The following is a 21,257-nucleotide window of genomic DNA, read 5'->3' on the forward strand; positions in this document are numbered from 1 at the left end:
GCCATTCATGCTGCGTGTACTGTACCAGGCTACGCAGCTGTACTTGCTAGGCCACTCCAAGCACTATCCTAGTATTCTATCAATCTCTCTCCGCTACTGCTACCGTGGCGTGCTCTTATCCTAATCACGATCGGATTTGCAGGCTTAGGCCCCGTTCGGTATTGCAAGAACGACTCCCAGGAATAATTTCGACCGGAAATTTCTATTTCATTTATATAGGTCTCATTCGGCTTATTCAATATTCAGCTTGTTTTTTCAATCATAACAGTGTTTTTCTCTCACAATAATTTAATCAGAACAGTATTTTTTAATCAGTTTCAGCCAAGATTCACCTAGCCCAACGGGACCCTAAGCTTTTGTTCACCGAATGATCCCCGGCGTCAATCTGTTGTAACCGTACGAGCCCTTAATTAAATCACGCATTGATCAGACGATCTGGTGCGGCGTACCATCGTCAGGTTCCTTCAAGTATGATGTGGTGTCGAGCGTATGGATGCTGCGCAAACTTTGTGGAGGTGTTCTCTTCTTTTCCATTTCACACCCTGTGATGTTCAGTGTTCGATCGTTTCCAAACATCAATGTGACAATGTCTGAAACTCTAAAATGTGACAATGTCCATGTCTCTCGTATCCACGCGCTTCACCAAATAACCAGCACGAGCGGAAGTAAGGCCCCGTTAGCTTCGCTAAAAAAACAAACTGAAATATTGTTCTGGTTAAAAAAGCAAGCTGAAAAGTATGGATTATAAGACAAACGAATATTGCCTAAGAGCATCTCTCAGAGACTCTATATCCAGATCAGAGCATCTCCAAGAGACTCTCTAAATGCCACGAATAGAGATTTTGATGAAAAAACTACCCTCCAATAGCTCTTCTAAATGGTTATCCAAATATAGTCATCTTCTATTCTGAATTTTTCGCTAGCCAAAAGTAGAAGACAAGAATAGCTCTCTAGGCTACGCACGAGATATTGAAAAATTGTTAGAGAGTAAAAAGGTATACAAAACGATTTTTATGCAACTGGCTTTCTAAATAATGATTTAGGCAATAAGATTTATAAAAGCTCTTGAAGATGATCTAATGCTAGTACCACTATCGCTTTGAGTATCTTTGCATTGTATAAAAAGATGAGAGAATTTTCTCATTGTCACTAAAAATTATAGCATTTTCTTTATTGCCATAAAAAATTCTAAAATTGTCTCACTGCCATCAAATAATTTATTTTATAATATAAATATTGCTAATACTTTCTATAAAACTGGTCAAAATTGAGAAAAATTGATGAGCACACATTTCATAGCGTCATTTTTTATGGGACCGAGGAGTGGTATGTCTCTCTGTGAAGAGGCCGATGTTGAATATTTTTCTGAGTATCTAAGAAATCACTAGTTTACCATATTTCTGTTTTTTATCATCCGAGTATTTGCGATCGTTCTATCCTTCTCTGCTTTTGTGATCCGATCGGTATCTAATCCGAGACAATAAAGAAAAAAATCCGACACAATCCAAGAAGCAAGCTACTTCTAGGCGTCTATACAGCTATCCAAGTGAGCCTTGTACTCCTCCTCTCCAGTGGACTCTATGTTGACTTGGCGTCGCATGGCCTTTACTCCTGCGCATTGACCTCTCCTTCTCCTTCCAGAGTACCCACCTACTGACCCACGGCTTGGCCAGCCAGGCCGCAGGCCGCAGCCGGCTCGCGCATGTGCCGGTGCTATGCACACAGCACAACACTCCTGCTGTTTCGTGGATCCATCGGTCGGTCGGTGTCCTGCTGCTCCGCACCGCACTGGCGTCGGCCTGCGGTTTGGTGCACCACATTAATACTACCTCCGTCCTACAGTACAGGACGTTTTACCATTCGAATGATGGCCCTGTTCGTTGGGTTTAGTTTATTTTTTTATTTAAATAATATTTTTCTCTTACAGTAAATAAGTGAAAATAATATTTTAATTTATTTTTTCAACGAAGCGGGGCATGTCTCAAAATATTTGACGTTATAGCTTTGCACATAGGCTACACACCCTACTCCACTCATCTGTCAAATCGTTCTCTGATGGAAGACACATGCATGGGAGGTGCATTGCGAGATGCAAGGTCCTGTTTATTTGAATTATAAGCTATTTTTTTTGTTAATAAATAATATATTTTTTTTTTCTCATAATAAACAGCTAACAGCACAAGGGGCATAAAAAATTGATCCAGCGGATGGTATGTTGTGTGTGGCATGAGAGCAAGGACAATATTAAATGAGCATGTCAACTAAATACACGGTAACATATAGTTTCGGCTGAATTGACTTATAAACCATGGCTGCAAGTACTATTAACTGGTTTGGTGTAAGAGAAAAATACTATTGGTTGACTGATAAGTCAAAGCTTATAATCCGAATACAGGCTACCGAACAGGGCTGATAAAGTTTATAGGGATAACCAGGTCTTTTATCTGTAACCTTAGTGAACTCTACATTTACTAGTCTTTCGTTATGGAACTAACTGTGATATATATATATATTTAGTAACCAGTTACAAAATAAATTATTTTGTAGCCACCTTTATTTACGATAATTTTATATACTAATTTACGATAATGTAAATGCATATTTATGATAGTTGGGTTGCTATAACACATGGAGATATTTACTATAATGTTATAGTAAACCACTTAGCAAGGAGTTACTATAATTTCATAAATTAACATAGTAATTATCGTAACTCAAAGTGGCTATAGAATAAGTTATTTGTGCAAGTAGTATACGTATTGGTCTATCTATGGCGCTTAAAGTACCAAGGTAACACGAGGCATTCATTGCCCTACTGCATGCCGCTTTATTCATGTGCCCTCCACAGCGCTAGGCTGTGGTACTGCACGCTAGCTTAGCTGCCTACTCACAGGGATCGTCGGTAGGCTGCACCGGAAAGCCCACTTTTAAGCCCTGTTTAGATGTCACCCTAAAATCTAAAAATTTTCAAGATTCCTCGTCACATCAAATTTTAATACTTATATATGGAGCATTAAATATAGGTAAAAAGAATAACTAATTGCACAGTTTGTCCGTAATTGACGAGACGAATATTTTAAGCCTAAATAGTCCATAATTAGATAATTTTTGCCAAATACAAGCGAAAGTGCTACAGTAGCCGAAAGCCCAAAATTTTGGCACCTAAAGAGAGCCTTATTGCGTTGCGTTGCGTCGAGGGGAACCTTAACGTGAATGTCAGTGTGGTGCCAGAGATGGCGGTCAAAAACCGGCGACCGGGGTTTGGCTCTCAAGCTGGTAGGAGTAAAGCCGTCTATGTCACATCTGAGATGAGAAACGGATCAGGTCGAGCAAACACTGATCCTATGGTGCTCGAAATTACCATCTCTATATCACACATCTAGTCACTTAATATAAATACCATATATAATTACACAATTTCTTGAAATATTAAAATTTTAAGAGAATGTTGTTAGAAGATGGACCCGGATGCTTGGTTATATATGATGCCCATTATATTTTAGGTCTGATAGGCTTTTGTGTCTGTATAATTTAGCACAACACTCAACCATCATTCATGTTGGTTCCCAATCCGATGAGACCCGCTCGTATGATAAGTACCATCTCTAGCTGGATTCACGATTTGGTGGGAGAGACGATGGCTTTCGTGATATTTGGACCGTTTTAGTGGATAGTTTCGTAGCATTTAATGTTATGACGTTGTTTGGAAGACAATAAAACTTCGCTCAATGTAAATCCCATTCTATAGTTTTGTAGCATTTGACGTCATGCCTCATAGATAGTTGATAATCATATCAAGAGAATTTCATCTACGCTGCCATGTCATTAAGGCCCGGTTAGGATCATGGGGCTAAACTTTAGTCCATGGCTAAAGATTAGCCCTTAGAATGAAGGGGTTAAAGTTTAGTCCATAGGGCTGATTGGATCTAGGGGATAAAGATTAGCCATATACCCTATAATAACACATTTGTTCCTAATTAATACTCATGCACATGACTAATAGGGGTGGGTGGGGGTAATATGTGTCTTCTGCCATGAAGGAACCACTTTTAGCCCTCTTTTGCTCATCTTGGTGGGGCTAATGAAAAAAGGATGGTGTCGGTAAAAAAGTGACCAACACGTAAATATTTATAGTTTTGTTGTACGTTGTGATTGGATATGGCCTAGCACTTAATGATACAGGATTTATACTGGTTCAGGCAACATGCCCTATATTCAGTTTGAGTCGGTCGGTGGCCTTATTCCTGAGCTAGGTGCTCGAAGTTTGCTGTGGGGTTACAAACAGAAGGGAGTAAGATGGGGGGTGCAAGAGGTCCGGTCGGACTCTGATATGAAGGGTCGAGAGTGACAGGAGCTCGGCTATGTGCTAAGTGTTCGAACGTCTGTTGTTGGTTGGAATCCTTGGTCGTTCGGATCGTTGGAGCGTGTTTCAGTTGTCGTCCGATTGATACCCCTATTTTGGAGAGAGCGCATCCCCTTTTATAGATGAAGGGGACGGTCTTTACAAGTGAGAGAGAGAGAGTTCGTATGCTACTAAGTCTTGTTGCCCACGACGTCGGGTATAAGATGATGGTAGGCGTCCATAACACTGTTTTGTGTCAGACGCATGTGGGAGGTTTTACCGTATTCACTATGTATGGCAAATAACGGTGCCCATAACACTGTCGATACCTAGAGGCATGTGTGGGGTTTTTACCGTGTTTGCCTGATATGGGAATTAATGGCGCCCACAACACTGTAGGGCAACTCGTCGGCGCCGACAACACTGTTTGGGTTCTGACATGCTCAGGAGGTTGCAGGGCACCCTTCTGACATGTCTTGTCGGTACTGCCCTTGTAGGTGTACAGGGTATGATCCTTATGAAAGGACCTAGGATGCCGCCTAGAGGAGGTGAATAGGCGTTTCTGAAAATTAACACCTTTAAATGCGGAAACAATTAGAAAAGAGAGTTTTTAAAATGGAAACTCCAAATTAAGAGTAATACCACACCTCACAAGTTAGCCACAGAGTAAATAAGGTATAAAGAATATATCTAGAAGATACAACCCTGCAACACAAAGTTAGAACAGAGATCAAATAATATTCAGCCCTGAGCTCTAACACCGGACGTGTCCGGTATACACGATTTCTACAGATCAACTCCAAACTTGCTCCTTTTAATTTCTATCTTCAAACCAAACTACAGGCACCTACAGAGATGACAATATACACAGAGAACCTACACAAGAGCTGGAGCAACACAAATATCAAATGAAATGTGAATTGAGACATGATATTTGTTTTGCCGAAGTTCAGATTCGTTCGAGTCCTACTCTCCGTTGAGGGGGTTGCGGGCGACCCAGCGAAGGTCGGCCCTAGAGGGTACCACGAAGGTCACTCTAGCCGGAGTCTTTTTCAACTCCTTTTTCTCTTTCCACTAGTTGATTCCGAGGCGGCGGAATCGACCGTTACAAACTTTCCGAGGCACACCACAATCTCTAGGGTGCTCTCAGGCGACGCCTAACCGTCTAGGACCGAAGAGTCTAAGAGTAACAAATACGAATCATAAGGTTGACAATATGCACAAGTGCTCAAGTGGTTGGATTGCTCTCTATTTGAATTTCACTCAACCCACAATTTGATTTGGCAAATTTGATCAAACACTCACTAAGAGAGGGTTAGGACAGTTGGCAAAGCTCAAAAACGTGCTAGAGGATCAGCAGAATCAGCACCCCCCAAAGGTGGAGGCTTAGGGGTATTTATAGCCCTCTTGAAAAAACTAGCCATTTTATAGCTGTTGCCATAACGGACAAGTCCGGTATGCATATCGGACACGTCCAGTATGACTTACACTGCGCCAACGGTAACTAAGTTACAGTGACAATGTGAGGCGTCAGAACTCCCGATGAAGGTCGGAACTCCCGACCATCGGAACTCCCGACTCACGTCGGAACTCCCGACCCTCAGCATATTTTGAAAACAAGGTAACTGAGTTGAAGTTTGTGAGGTGTCGGAACTCCCTGACGCATGCTGGAACTTCCGACCATCAGAACTCCTGACCCTCGAGGCATTTTGAAAACTAGCCGTTGGCCACGTCCGGTATGACCAGGACAGTGAACCTCTGAGTCAGTTAAGCACGAAACATCAACACTCCCGACCTATGCCAGAACTCTCGGCCGTCGAAACTTCTGACCCACATCAAAACTCCCGACGAACCAACCCGAGAACAATAAGAATTTTATCCTGGCTAGGCACATACCAGACACGTCCTGGTATCACGTCCGGTATTGCCAGACCAGCAAAAACAGATTAGGTCTTTTGTCTCTCAAACACTCAAAACTCACATGGGCTGGCTTGAGCACTTATGAAACATTATCTATCAACATGATGCATCCCTCTTAATAGTACAACATTCCTATTAACATAAATTTAAAAGTATAATGAATTTAAACCTTTTGAGTTGCTCTCTTTCAACCGAAGCTGTGTAATCCAATCTTCATCAAGTGAGGGTGCCAACATATTGATATTGATCTTTTCACTTAAGCATAGCCATCTTGAGCACGTGACTTGATTCCATTCATCAAATTTAAGTAATCCCAAATGTATCAAGTTGCTTCCATCAAATACTTCAATAGTGATTTGATCCTTCACATTAACATGACCATCATAGCTTGATTAGTACCTCAACTAAATGCAAGTACTTCCTTCTTCACCCTAGCTAGGTTCTTTGGCTGCCAAGCCATCGCTTGCCCTTCACCCTTGCTTAGTACCTCAAAGCCTTTCCTTGCTATTTTCATCATCTCAAGCCATCAAGTCACATCTTGTGTTGAATCAACCATTTATTTGTATTGTTATGTTTTTCATTTCAATTTAGCAAGCTTTAAATATGAGACCATTCTATATGCAATCCCTCATGTCTCATTAATTAATTCTTACGAGCTTGCTTTTCACACAGTACATGGAAATCCCACAATAAATAAATCTTTGCATTAATTCTATTTGTATTATTGTTTTATGCTTGAACTAGATTGTTTATACAACAACACATCATTATGGCTTTCATTAAGTACCTGTGAGATAACCTATTACCTGTCCACACTTAGCAAACGGGTTAGACCTTTAATCACGTTGTCATTCAATCATCGAAAACTCACTCAAGGGCTAGATGCACTTTCAATCTCCCTCTTTTTGGTGATTGATGACAACTTAATTAAAACTTACAAAAGAATATAAATATTTAAGCTTTTGGGTTCAATGATTTATGAGAGACTCTCCCTTAATATGTGCTTATGATTAGAATTCACAAAATGACCTCAAATGTCAATTGCGCATACTTAAACATATAGGAGACTCCCCCCTAAATCATTGCATCTATGGGGTGCATGTGTGTGTGATAAGTAAAATCGTGATGCATATGACAAGATATATCACACAAAAATAAATATAAAGACATCACATCAAATATTTTTATTTTAGCATGCATAGTCCTTATGAAAATAAATATAACACATGTATGTCACATATAGCATTCATTACATATTTTCTTAAGTCCACAAGCCACTAATATAATATAAATAAAGATCATATCTCAAGAGATATATAGATAAAACATAAGTGAGTCTTATCTCTCACATGATACAATCTGGCTCAAAAGATTACATTAATGAAGCTTAGAAATTAAAAAGAGTCTCAAGAAACTATAGCCTACAGTACATATCTTCAGGTACAAAGATAAGCAAATGAAACTATCCTGAAGCTTTAATCAGTCTCTCTCCTCCTTTGTCATCTATCACCACAAAGGTCCATCAATGACATACTAAGGACAAAGGGGCTACAAGCTGTCTCTGAAAGCTATGATCACTCATCATCATCTTCATCTCTATCAGCATCCTCATCATCTGAGCATGTAGCACCAGCTGGATGAGAACCACCTGCACAAGACAGGTCATAGAAACTACTTGTGAGGTCACTCCAGTAGTCTAAAGCATACTCGTCTGCAGCACTGGGACATGGCTGAGAGTGAATAGGCAGCCGAGCTTGTAGTGGTAAAGTGTTAGGGTGCTCTGGAGCCTGCTGTTGCTGCTGCTGTCGCTGAAGGAACTCAGCAAACTCTATGTCATACATGTCCTGTTGCTGCTTCTCAGTCTCAGGCTCACTAGCTGCCTCATATGATAGTGGAGACCTAGGAGGATCAAGCTCAACTCTAGAAACAATCTGCTTCAAGGTCCGAGTATCCTTCCTCCTAGCCTCCCTCTCCTTTTGCTAATAGGTCCGTATGTCCTTGCACATCCTAAAGGTAGCACTGAACATCTTGCGAATAGGAGAAGGAGGACTACGACGATGTGAAGAAGAATGTGAAGGATCATGTGGTAGAGGAGAAGCTCGTCCAGCTACTGCACCACCTGCAGGTGAATCTACCTTTGGTGCTGCTCCTACTGGAGGTACCCCAATCTCTATCAAGTCATCTACAATCTTCAGGACTTTATGCTTCTTGTCATACTCAAATGTGTGTCCTATGACCTTCTCAATCATAAACATGATGCAAGGTGCAAATCCACAGCCCTTGAGTGGACTCTCTTCCACACTCCTAATCTCTGACCAAATAAAGTCAAACACACTGAATGGCTGAGCATCAGGTGCCATCCTATGGAGCATGTTCCTAGAATAATTTGCAATGTTGCCCTTGTCTCCACCCTTGCAGTCAATAGTCTTCCTAAACATCCTATCTAGGTATCTATAAGTAGGGTGAAGATCTAGAACCTTCCCCACTACTCCTCTCTCATCTTCTGGTAGATACATGTAGGCGAGCTGCTCGGGAGGTAACACCTGCTCTGTGTGGATCCTATCTCTCTAGAGGTCCTCCTTTAAGAAGCCAAGAAAAGCTACAAAGGCGTCATAGTCAACACCATACCACTAGCCTTCAAGCATCCAATGCATACGCCTCGGCTCCTCTTTCACAAATAGAGTGGCATAAACTGTGCAATGGCTTCAGAGTTCCAATCATGCATAAACTCCATGAGCGTGTATACACCTGTGCGCTGACAAGTGGCAATAGCATAGTCAATGGAGGACTTCTATAGCTCTCTAACATGTTTCCAATCTATCCACTGAGACTTGGCTACCATAGGATTCCTAGCAAGTATCACACTAGTATAATAATCCAGATGGAACATAGTGTGAAAGTGATGATCGTACTAAATCCTAGGTAAACCCCTAGGATCAATCCTCCTCTGATCTCTTTCTCTCATAGTCATACCATTTCCTTTGTAGTTGACTCTGACAACATAGTTGGGTAAAACGGGAGCATGTACTTCAAGAAGGCCATAATTCATGCCCTGACCTAGGTGGTGCACTGGAGGTGCCTGCTACTTCTCCTCTATCTCCTTAGAGCTGTCACCATTATCTGACTCTCTGTCTGAGTCTCTATCAGTGCTCTTCCTTCTCCTGTGCTCAAGTCTGTAATCCTCAGTTTCATCACCAGAAGAGGGCTGTTATCACCATCACCACACTCTATATACTATGGAGCGCCCCTAGTGGCTCTAGAGGGTCTCCTGCTACCACCCTACTCCTACTGAACTAAATCTAGGATGCATTTCCTGTCTTGCCTTCTTATGTTTATCCAAAGCTGGATCATGCCTATGCTTGGACCTAGACTCCTAGTCTCCCACTCATAGCTGCTATCCTTGTGAGAGTGAATGAAGATACGAATGGAAATCCAAGTCCCGAAGTCTTCGATCTTGATGCAAATCTCCTCCGATCCAATCTCCCTCTCTTCCTTTTCACAATGGAATCACTCGATCGCAATATGGTGGAACAGATGTGGCGGCGTTGGCTTGGAGGAGAGAAAAGAGAGATAGAGGATCAGAGCGAAGGGGTACCGGCCATTTTTATAGCCCCGCTCATACCGGACACGTCCGATATTTGCGGGCTGGCTGATCTTTTTTTCAAATTTTATTTACTTAATTCCAATCCCCTTCTATATCAATTTTTGATCCAAAAACATGTATGTCCTCGATCCAAACAAGGTGTAAATACTTTTTTATCAAAATGCCATGAGTAGCACTTCTCTTTTCTAAATATTTGGCATATAGATTTTGATCACTTTAGAGAGAGATTGTGAGACATAGTAGATTATGGACTGAAGAAAGCCATGTCATGTGTAATTGTCCAATCAAACAATTAAGGAGAGCTATAATTATCACAGGACAAGGCTAGGTCACCAAGACCAAGATTCAAATAGTTTTTCAAATTCACACCACCTACACATGCTAGTAATGAGTTTTGAAAAATATCTCTCATATGTCATATAAATGCATATTCTAACATATAAAGGGCCTTATATGCACTTACAATGCATGTATGTAAAAACATACCTTTGACTTGAGCCCACAAGAATACCACTAAGAAGATACATAGCATGGTAATCTTTATGCTGACCTTAATTGCCAAATAATCATGCTGGATACGAAATCACTTTTTCTTCCAAAGGACAACAAAAGAGTGCTAGATAAATTTATTAGTCCACAAGGTGCAAAATAAAATATGAGCTCCCCCTAAATAAGTGCTTTAAGTAATTTAAATGACTGTTAACTAGCACTTTATTCTATTATGAATTTGGGAGTCAATTTTTTATTTTGAACCACAACCAAATAAGTTTCCATATTTAAATTTGAGTTTAAGAGATGCTGAACAATCCACTTAGTTTTGATAAACCACAAGCTTCTGAGTAAATTAAGGATATACGAAAATATATAAATCAAAGACTCAGTTGCAATCCTATTAGTGTTTTGCTTCCTCCAATACTGGAAATGTCCGGTAGGTATACCGGACACGTCCGGAATACGTAGAACAGAAACACTTGGTTTCTATCCCTGTCCATACCAGACACGTCCGATAGTGAGTAAATAACAAAGTGTACAATACTCACAGTGGGGTTTGAGCAGAGCATATGCTCGGAACAAAACGTAGGCGCCTCGCCATTGAAGTCGTCGGGTGTCCCAGAGCCGATGGAGGGCGCCCCTCCGACGGGCGCCGGAACAAGTGTCTCCTCGTGGAGGTGCAGCACGTCGAGCCGGTCGGCGACAAAGTCTAGGCTTCTGAAGAGGAAGGCCTAGGGACAGCTCGAAGACGGGTGGAACCCACATCCCAACAGGTGGGAGTGCGGGAAACTCCAGTGAGCTAAAGCGAGTCGTATCGCTTGAGCCCGCCATGACGAGGATGGAGGAAAAGTGGGCTATCCGATGACTAAAAGCGTGAACGTACAACGTCTTCCCCACGAACGGCGCCAACTGTCGGTGCAGAAAGTGACCAACACATAAATATTTGTAGTTTTACTGTATGTTGTGATCGGATATGGCCTAGCACTCAACGACACAGGGTTTATACTGGTTCAGGCAATATGCTCTATGTCCAGTTTGAGTCGGTTGATGACTTTATTCCTGAGCCCAGGTGCTCGAAGTTTATTGTGGGGTTACAAACAAAAGGGAGTAAGATGGAAGGTGCAAGAGATCCGGTCAGACTCTGGTCTGAAGGGCCAAGAGTGACAGGAGCTCGGCTATGTGCTAAGTGTTCGAACGTCTGTTGTTCGTTAGGAATCCTTGGTCGTTCGGATTGTTGGAGCGTGTTTCAGTTGTCGTCCGATTGATCTCCCTATTTGGGAGAGCGCGCATCCCCTTTTATAGATGAAGGGGACTGCCTTTACAAGTGAGAGAGAGAGAGTGAGAGTTCGTATGCTACTAAGTCTTGTTGCCCACGCTGTCAAGTACAAGATGATGGTAGACGTCCATAACACTGTTTGTGTCAGACACATGTGAGAGGTTTTACCGTATTCACCATGTATGACAAATGACGGCGCCCACAACACTGTCGATGTCTAGAGGCATGTGGGGTTTTTTTACCGTGTTTGCCTGGTATGGGAATTGATGGCGCCCACAACACTGTGGGGGCAAATCGTCGGCGCCCACAACACTGCTTGGGTTTTGACATGCTCAGGAGGTTGCAGGGCACCTTTCTGACATGTCCTGTCGGTACTGCACTGCAGATGTAAAGGGTATGATCCTTGGTTTTACGGTTTGACTTGAGTGTCCTGCTTTACTTGCTTTGCTCATTTCCTGGTCCTCACCGAGCGGGCGTCACCGGTCGGTTGGTTCGAGTTGGCTCCGACTTTATCAGTCGGAGAAGAGTTGTAAGCAGATGTTCGGTGTATCCCCGATTGTAGACGCGGGTCGGACTCGGAAGCATTGTTTGGCAAGGCCTTCTGGTTGGAAAGGTGGGCCAGAGTCGGAAGCGAGGCCTTCCGGTCGGAGAGGCGGGCCAGAGTCGGAAGCGGGCGTCGTTTCTCTTTGGCTAGGACTTCCGGTCGGAGATTGGATCGCCCTTCTGGCCTGTCGTTAGGTTTTTGGGCCGGCCCAGGAGGTACGCGTCGTTCGCAACGTCATCTGCTGGGCCAAGCTTTTGCCTCCACAGATGGGCTAAAGTTTCGCCTCCACTTTTAGTCATCATGTTTGGATCCAAACAGGGTGTAAAAATAAAACTCACATGAAATACTCTCACAGAGACTAGCGTAACTTTCAAGATTTTAAACACTCACACATGTTCTGTTTGGACCTCAGCTAACTAATAGTTTCTAGTAATATAAGACGTATTTTTATTGTGGAAAAAAGCAAATTTATATTTCTTTTATAATAATTAGTCAGATTACATGCAAGTTTAGCGTACAAAACTTGCATTGACATGTTTATATTTTAACCACATCTGGACTGGTGTCGATTTTTTTAGCGTCCAACGACATATTGTTAGACAAATTACCACTTCTTTCTCCAAAATTTAGTCAAACTTCATATCATTTGGCTTAGTATTATTGTAGAATTACATTCTTTCTAAGGAGAGTAAACGTTAAAGTCTACTTTGTATGATTTTTTTCTTGTTAAAATGCAATTTACATTCCTAGACAGACATACTCCCTCTGTCCCATATTATCTGTCGTTTCCGTTTTCCGTGCCACAAGTTTAACTCGATTTATAGAAAATACGTACAACATTTGTATCTCCAAATAAATTTATTAAAAAAACTAGATTCAAAGATCTTTCCAATGATACTAATTATGTACCATAATATTAATATTTTTGTAATATATATTTTATCAAAGTTGTTTCTCGAGAAGCGAAAGCGACAAATATTTTGGGACGGAGGGAGTAGTAGGTAAACTAGTAGTCTAGCTAGTGCCTTATAGCATCTTCAAAAGATTAGCCAAATCGTTTTCTAAAGATAAATTTGGTTATTATTAAAGAAAAAACATTTCCAACATACTCCATCCGCTCTCTAATTTTAAATAGCCAACCTCACTAGCCATCCAGTCTCTTGGTTTTACAAAATCTGTTGGAGTACTCTAGTATTTTTTTGTTAAGTCTATTTTAGAGAGTAGCTAAATCAATAAATTTGGTTAATCTCTTGGAGATGCTCACCAACAAGTCAGCTAACATAAGTATTTTTAGCCAGAGGATCCAGACGAGGCCCTGCTACGGAAATGGTGTTTGAATTCGCAAAGGTATTTGTCGTGAACTGTGATAAGAGAGCACAAGTAGCATACCAAGTCAAATAAAAGAACTTGTGCCAAGACTCGATATAAGTGCACCAAGCCAAAACAAGAATAGTAAAGACGAGTGACGCTCCGTATATGTACGTAGTAGTTAAGTTACGGGTCTTTTGCGAAGGTGCGACAAATATGGCTTGCTCATGCATGCACCCAAACTATTCAATGTCGATGGCTAAAATGTCACCGATGGATGACTGATCGATCATCAATGAAAAACAAAAACACCAGGGGAGGACCGGAGGACTGAGTGATTTCCTCTTGTCTCTTGTGCCTATCTGACTATCTCTACCTGCCAGCCTACAGTGCCTTGCGGAGAGAAGGCAGAGGAGTACAGGAGAGGGAAGAAGAAGCAGAGAGTGGGGGAAAAAAAGAGGCAAAGGCAAGGAGCTTGAAGAAGCAGATCAACATCTCCAATTCTCCATAGCCCCTCCGCTGGCTTCGCCATTAGTACCAGAACAGCGAGCACTTCATCAAAGTGTTCGATTAAGCCAATCTCAATAGAGGTTTCACGAATGGGCAGACATGACATTATCCCTATTATTAATGAAAAGAGAGATTTATGTGAGTAGAGAGAGTTTTTAAGGAATGATCAAGGTATTAAATATGCTGACATGACCAAGGTAAGAGTTTCGTAGGAGTAGAGAGAGATTAAACTTTTCTACACTGTTTATAAAATATGAGTGCGTTGAAAACCGGTACATGAAACTCCCACTGACATTGGCCTTGTTACGGTCTCTATCAACCATGGTCTATGGAAGCAAGCGCTTAGCCTTGATGGCCCTGTTTGCTTGTCTTACAATCCGTACTTTTTAACTTATTTTTTTAATTGAAACAGTATTTTTCTCTCAAAACAAATTAATCAGAATAATGTTTCGATTTTTTTTTTCAGCGAAGCTAACGTGGCCGATAGCAATCCTCCGGAATCGAAACGGCCACGCCACGCACCTACTGCTTGAACTGGATTCTATACATACGAGATACGATGATACGAGCAGAGAGGCTTTTGCGGAGGCGCGACGACAAAACAAATACGTACGGTTGCCTAGCCACATGCATCTGCACCTGATGAGTCGTCGTGGCTCGTGAGCGTGGATGACCAAAACATCACTGTAGTCTGCGGTAGTAATAGCGACTCCTTGACTGGGTCGTCTCTGGTCTGGATACCACTGCGAGTACCCACGCAGCGCAGAGGTCCGGCGGCCCCAGCAACCAGGGGTGTGTGGAAATTGAAGGGGCACGCACATGAGATTGCTGCTGCCGGTGGAGCTCGCATTGAATCCACGGGCCCGGCCGCCCGGGGAGAGGTCGGGGAGAGAGGCGGAGAGCGAGCAGCAGCGGCAGCGCTGCACGGCAGCCGGGCCGGGCCCCGACCGGGGATCGCAGACGGCCAACGGGATGGAAACCAAGTGCGCTGCAACATGCCATATGCGGCCACGCACCCGGCGCGTTTAATGCAACGCGGCTATCGCGACGCGAGGGCAAAGGCGAGGCGAGGCGAGCCGGGCGGGCAATAGCTAGCGGCAGCCACAGCCAGGCAAGGCCCGGCCGGCCACTGCTCACTGCACTGTGGCTGTACCGCCCCACCACCAGGCTGACTTTGCCACGACTCCACGAGATAGGAGTAAATGCACACAGCACACTGCTCATCTCATTTTCTCTCTACACTCTCATTTCTCTCTCTACAACCTTTGCTGCGGCTAGTACCCTAGCTGTCTCGGCATCCTGGCCGGCCCGGTTGCATTGGTTAGCCATAGCCCACACAGCCCCACAAAAGGTCAGCGCTGTGCTTTGGGCTTTGGCCGGCCGGCCGTGGCGGCCACCGTTATATATACACGCCTACGCCTCACTCCCTTGGACCCTTGTCCTCAAGCCGCCACCACCACCACCACCACACCAAGTACCCATCTACCAACACACGCGCGCTGGCTTCTTCTAGCTCGGTTGCTCGCAACAAGACACGGATCGTCAGAGAGAGAGCTCTGGTGATCTGACGGTCCCGCTCTTGTTCTTGTACGGCGCCGGTGGCTAGCAGCTGTAGCCTTTTTGTGCGTTGTTGTTGCCCACCACCGCCACCACCACCAGCAGCAATAACCCGGCCGCAAGCTAAGGGGAAGGTGAAGGCCACTTGTTTTTGCTCACGGAGATCGATCGAAAGAGTCCATCGATCGACACCATGGTGAGGCCACCGTGCTGCGACAAGGAGGGCGTCAAGAAGGGCCCGTGGACGCCGGAGGAGGACCTCGTCCTCGTCTCTTACATCCAGGAGCACGGCCCCGGCAACTGGCGCGCCGTCCCGGCCAAAACTGGTATGTGGTAGTACGTGTTAGTTCATCTGATCCATCACACTTCATTCCATTAGCGCTAGAGAGAGCTGATCAGTGGAGGACGGATTCTTGCGCGCAGGGCTGATGCGGTGCAGCAAGAGCTGCCGGCTGCGGTGGACCAACTACCTCCGGCCGGGCATCAAGCGCGGCAACTTCACGGAGCAGGAGGAGAAGCTCATCATCCACCTCCAGGCCCTCCTCGGCAACAGGTACGGACGGAGATTTATTCATCCGCACATGGTGTTACAGCTGACGAGGAGTGTGGCACATGGATGGTGTTATTGACGCCAACGCATGGCGTGGTGTGGTGTAGGTGGGCGGCCATCGCGTCGTACCTGCCGGAGCGCACAGGACAACGACATCAAGAACTACTGGAACACGCACCTCAAGCGCAAGCTGCAGAGCGGCGGCGGCGACGGGGCGGCCAAGCCGCCGGCGCACAGGCCGCCGTTGTCGTCCAAGGGGCAGTGGGAAAGGAGGCTGCAGACGGACATCAACCTGGCGCGCCGCGCGCTTCGCGAGGCCCTCACCCCGCTCGACGACCTCAAGCCGCCGCAGCTGCAGCGCGACGCCACGGCCGTCGACGCGCCGGACGCTGGCGCGGGCGCGGGCATGGGCGGTGGCGGCGGCGACAGCCCGGCGTCGAGCTCCTCGGGCGCGTCGCAGTTCTCCCAGTCGGCGCCTACCGCCGCCGCCGCCGCGGGGCCGTACGTCCTGACCACGGAGAACATCTCGCGGATGCTGGACGGCTGGGCCGGCCGCAAGGGCGCCCGCGGCGGGAGTCCGGGCACGCCCGGCGGCGCCGAGAGCGCGTCCACCGGATCCTCGGACGCGTCGGAGGTGTCGTACGGTGGCGCCGCCGTCGCGCCTGCCGCTGGTGGGCCGGTCTTCGAGTACGAGACTAAGCCGGCCGTGCCGCCGTCCCAGCAGATGCCGCTGTCGGCGATCGAGTCGTGGCTGTTCGACGACGACAGCCACTTCCACCATGCCCAGAGCGCCAGCTTGCTTGATGCGGCCTCCATGGATTACCCGTTCTAGCTAGCTAGTGTGTCCAAGCGATCCAGCTCAAGCTAATCCCGTCAACCAAGGAGTGTGATTACAGCGCGCGCTGTCTCCTAAAGAAAACTTCATAGATCCTGCAGTACGTCAGTGACTAATGAATCGGCTAGCTAGCTAGCTGTTGTAAATCGGTCACTTGATCAAGACGTAGGATCTGCGTAGTTTTCATTTAGATTCCAAACTACATATGCAGAACCACTCCTGTGCTGCTACCCTTACTATGACGGAGTATGTTCTTGGGCCTTTTTATTTTTTTTAGCCTTTTTCTCCCTAAGTAAAACTTGAGTACGTAGATCCCCTTGTGCAAGTTGCATGTTGTGTGGGAAAATAATTAACGCCAGTCATCCTGTCTCACATACTTGTCGTAAATTGTATCGCTATCACTAACATAGCAGATATTTTTAGCTTTCATGTCTCTTGAGTTTTGCATATATCAATTTCATTTCATTGTATTTAATTTTGTCTTCTTTGCCAGAGTAGTCGATCTAAACTCCTCTGAAAAGATGGTAAATCCTTGAAACATATGAATGTTTAGAAGTAGAAACATGTCAAATTTTAATGCATTAATGCTTACGTTTTTATAAAATTGTTTTTTATCTGTTGGCTGTAGCAAGGTCATGATTGGATTCTCTGAGTAAAAGTTGTCATCGTAAATCTCTTCTAGATGAATCTTAATCTATCTCACTGTTTACTTTTATTTTTAAGAAATATATTTATTTTGTTTTTACCATACCCTTAGCACGGGCATGCAACTAGTTATATATAACATTCGAATCAAAATGTTAATCACTAGACGCTCCTGCACATATAGTTTAACGTAGTTCTACATATGTTGCGATACTGGCGAATTAATCACTCGTCGCTCCTTTGTAGTTTTACATATGTATATATATACTGTACTTAAATCAAATGTATATAGCTCTCGAGATCAGTTTAGGTACATGGTAGGCACGTACATACCTACTTAGTTGTAGGCTTGCAGCTAACAGCAAATGTGCAATGAAGAATGAACATGTAAAAAACATGTCATGTCTGGTCTTTAGAAGCTATAATATAATAATACGTTAAGATATGAATTGCCCTTTGGAACGCCAGATATATCAAGATGTGTAGTAGTAGTAACTGATTGAATACTGGGCGCATTGGAATTAGGAATTTGAGCAGCTACGTAATTCTTTAAACTTTAAAATTAACTATATGGATTACTACAACCAAAACTCAATTCTTTTTTCAGAGCCCGGCTAGAACCAAATTCTCGTGTTAGTTGCGCCGTAGCACATTTAGCACACCATATGTTGGTTAAAAAACACTAATATCTCGTCATTTCGCAGATACTACAAAGAGCATAGGCATGCATCTTTAAAACATTTTGGATACCGTACCTATTGACTGTTACTATCACTGCACGACCCAATCATACGCACCTTCTGAATCTCGCTCTAAAAACTGAGCTGTACAAGTGTAGAAGTCAATGCCATAAATGTCCGTATAGCACCTTTAAATTCTATATTTCTTTTAAAAAAAATCGAGAAACTTAGCAGTCCTTAAATACACGGCATGTGTGATGGGCTTGACTCCGAGTCCCAGCGACGACGACGACACCGGCACGCAGCCTCGTCGCCAGCCCCCCATCCATGCACCCAACGACCACAACTCACTCAATCATGCACAAGTGCATGCATAGTTTCTTTTCCGTTACATTCTCGAGCTGTAAAAATGGTGAAAGGGACTAAAGTGGCATCCATCCGTGGGCACCCTGCACTGCATGCACACCCAAATTGCCAAATGGCCATGTTGCAATGCATGCCAATCGCCATGTATTCACAGCTCTAGCTTTGCATCATGCTGAAACCTGCTGGAGCCTGGAGGGTTTCTGAGCCCAGGCAAGAGGCTTTTGCATCGGAGCCCAAGCAAAACACCAAACGGGTTGCCAAAGCCCCATCTAAAAATAATAAAAACAAGAAGGTAAGTCGTGGGCCCCTCACCTGCCACGACCGAGCCCACTGGGTCCTCCCCCTCCTCGCCTCGAGCCTCGAGCAGGAGGTCTCGGCACCCTGGCGCAAACTCCGCTTCGTGCGAGGCTCCCCAGGAAGGCCTCGGCAGGGAACGCCGTCTTCGTCACGCCCGAGGCTCTCCACGGAAGGCCTCGGCAGGAGGCGTGTTCTCCGTATCGCGCGAGGCCTCTCGCCCGAGGCCTCGGCAAGGAGCCTGATCTCCGTCTCGCGCGAGGCCTTTCGCCCGAGGCCTCGACAAGGAGCCTAATCTCCGTCTCGCGCGAGGCCTCATTCTCTGTGTCGCTCGAGGCCGGCTCGTCCGCGGTCCGTCGCCCCCCGCCTCGGTCGACCCTCCCGACAGCATGTCATGTCTCATTAATGCCTCAACCACTCCCGCAATCTCAGCCGGACGGTGGCTCAACGCCACAGGACGGCCGACGCGACCCGAGGTCGCATCAGCGCCATACTGGCCGAGACAGGGCACGGCGGGGATTACCGGCCACTGTGTCCTACCACTGTGTCCACGATCAGCGCCATATCGGCTGGGACAGGATACGACGGGGATTACCGGCCACTGTGTCCCAACGCTGTACCCATGATCAGCCGCCCGCTCGAGGCCTCGGCACGGTACACCAGGGCCTCGGCGATCTTGGGGTTCGTGCCTGCCGAGACCCCCCCCCCCACTGCAGTGCAAGCCTCGGCACCGACCAAGTCTCGGCCTCGCGCACAGTCCGTCCACAGTGGCTTGCACGTTCGCCGCTACGTCCACTCCGAGGCATTCCCGGGGCTCCCACGACGCACAGGATATGATGGGACGACCACGCCGCCCCATACTCCAAGGACGGACCACTCCGACGACCACGCCGCCACAGGGACAGGCCACAGGATTCGGACATGCCGCCCCTGTTGGCATGACGCCGCATAGTACTACATGTACTGCCCTTATCCTCCCTTCAACTATAAAAGGAGAAGACTTGGGCCACTTAGAGGGGGGGAGAACACTAGGTAACACACACACACGCACACATTCCAGCCGCTTGAGAGCAACGTCTCAGACGGCCCACACGACACCCTGCCGAGACCTGGGACTGGCTCCCTCTCTCCCTTAGCTTGTAACCCCCTATTACGAGCACTTCGGTGCAAGGAATACAAGTTCGATCTCTCAGACTGGATGTAGGGCACCGATTGCCTGAACCAGTATAAATCTTGTGTCTCTTTGCATCACCGTCCGGAATCGGGAGCACGCAGAACAAATTCACTAGTCGGTTGAGGACTCCCTGGTCCAAAACACCGACAGTTGGCGCGCCAGGTAGGGGACGCTCTGCGTGTTAGTTTCATCATCCCAGCAGGTTCGGATGGCAGACCCCGTACGACCATTGCGTCTCGGCACCGTGGTTTGGTTCGGGAGCCTAGAGTTCATGTCTCTAGGGCACGAGTACGACATGGTACTCCTCGCTCCTCGAGCCCCACCGTCCGACGATGAAGTTACGCACCGACAGCCCAGGCGCAGGCGGCGCCCGGGCGGCCGCTCTCGCCGCGCTCGCCAGGCACGACGCGAGCAAGGCCACCCCGACGCTACGCGAACCCGGGGCGGCACGCCACCCCCCGCCGATATCCTACGACCAGCTGTTGGTACGGGGTCCCTGGCTGGGGACCTAGTCTGGCCTGAGCTTGGACAAAGGAAAATCGCCGGTGGCTCACGGCGATGCCCAGTCATCTAGCTCCGCTCCACCACTCCCTGAAGAACCGACCCCGGCGGAGCAGAATCTGGCGACGGCACCATCCCCATACCCCTTTGGGTTGAGAAACGCCGCCGCTTCTTACGCCTACGCATACGCTGCCGCTCACAACGATCCCTCAGAGCGCTGCCAGCGCTTCGGTCTCGACCTAGACACCCACGCCGACTCCTCGGATGAGGACGAGGCATGGCCCGGAGTGGATTTCTCTGGGCTCCACGACCCTGGGGCTTTGCGCTAGTTCTTGACCGCAAGCGACTACTGCTTCGGTTACTCTGACTCCGACGGTGAAGGCACTTATGACCCCACTCGCGAGTGTTTCCACGTCGGACTTGGGATGCCGAGGGCAGGCGAAGAAGATGGGGCGGTAGGTAGCCGCTCCCCGCTTCACCTAGGGGCGGGCGCCGCCACACCCCCACTTAATATCCTGCCAGCCGCACGAAACGAGAACGTCGCTCTTGCACGACCTCAGCGCCCGAACCTAGAGCAGCTCTGTGAACTCCAGGCCAAGGTCGAACAAGACCAACTCCTTCTGCAGCAGCTTCGAGACTCTCTCGAACAAGAGCAGCAA

The 21,257-nt window shown here is 46.3% G+C and overlaps 1 pseudogene; it reads left to right on the forward strand.

Annotated features, from left to right (window-relative positions):
* Positions 1-15,317: 15,317 nt before the first annotated feature.
* On the forward strand, positions 15,318-17,517 carry LOC136552767 (transcription factor MYB30-like; annotated as a pseudogene).
* The last annotated feature ends 3,740 nt before the right edge of the window (positions 17,518-21,257 follow it).

The sequence above is a fragment of the Miscanthus floridulus genome, chromosome 4 (genome assembly GCF_019320115.1).
Source record: "Miscanthus floridulus cultivar M001 chromosome 4, ASM1932011v1, whole genome shotgun sequence".
Classification (NCBI taxonomy): Eukaryota; Viridiplantae; Streptophyta; class Magnoliopsida; order Poales; family Poaceae; genus Miscanthus; species Miscanthus floridulus.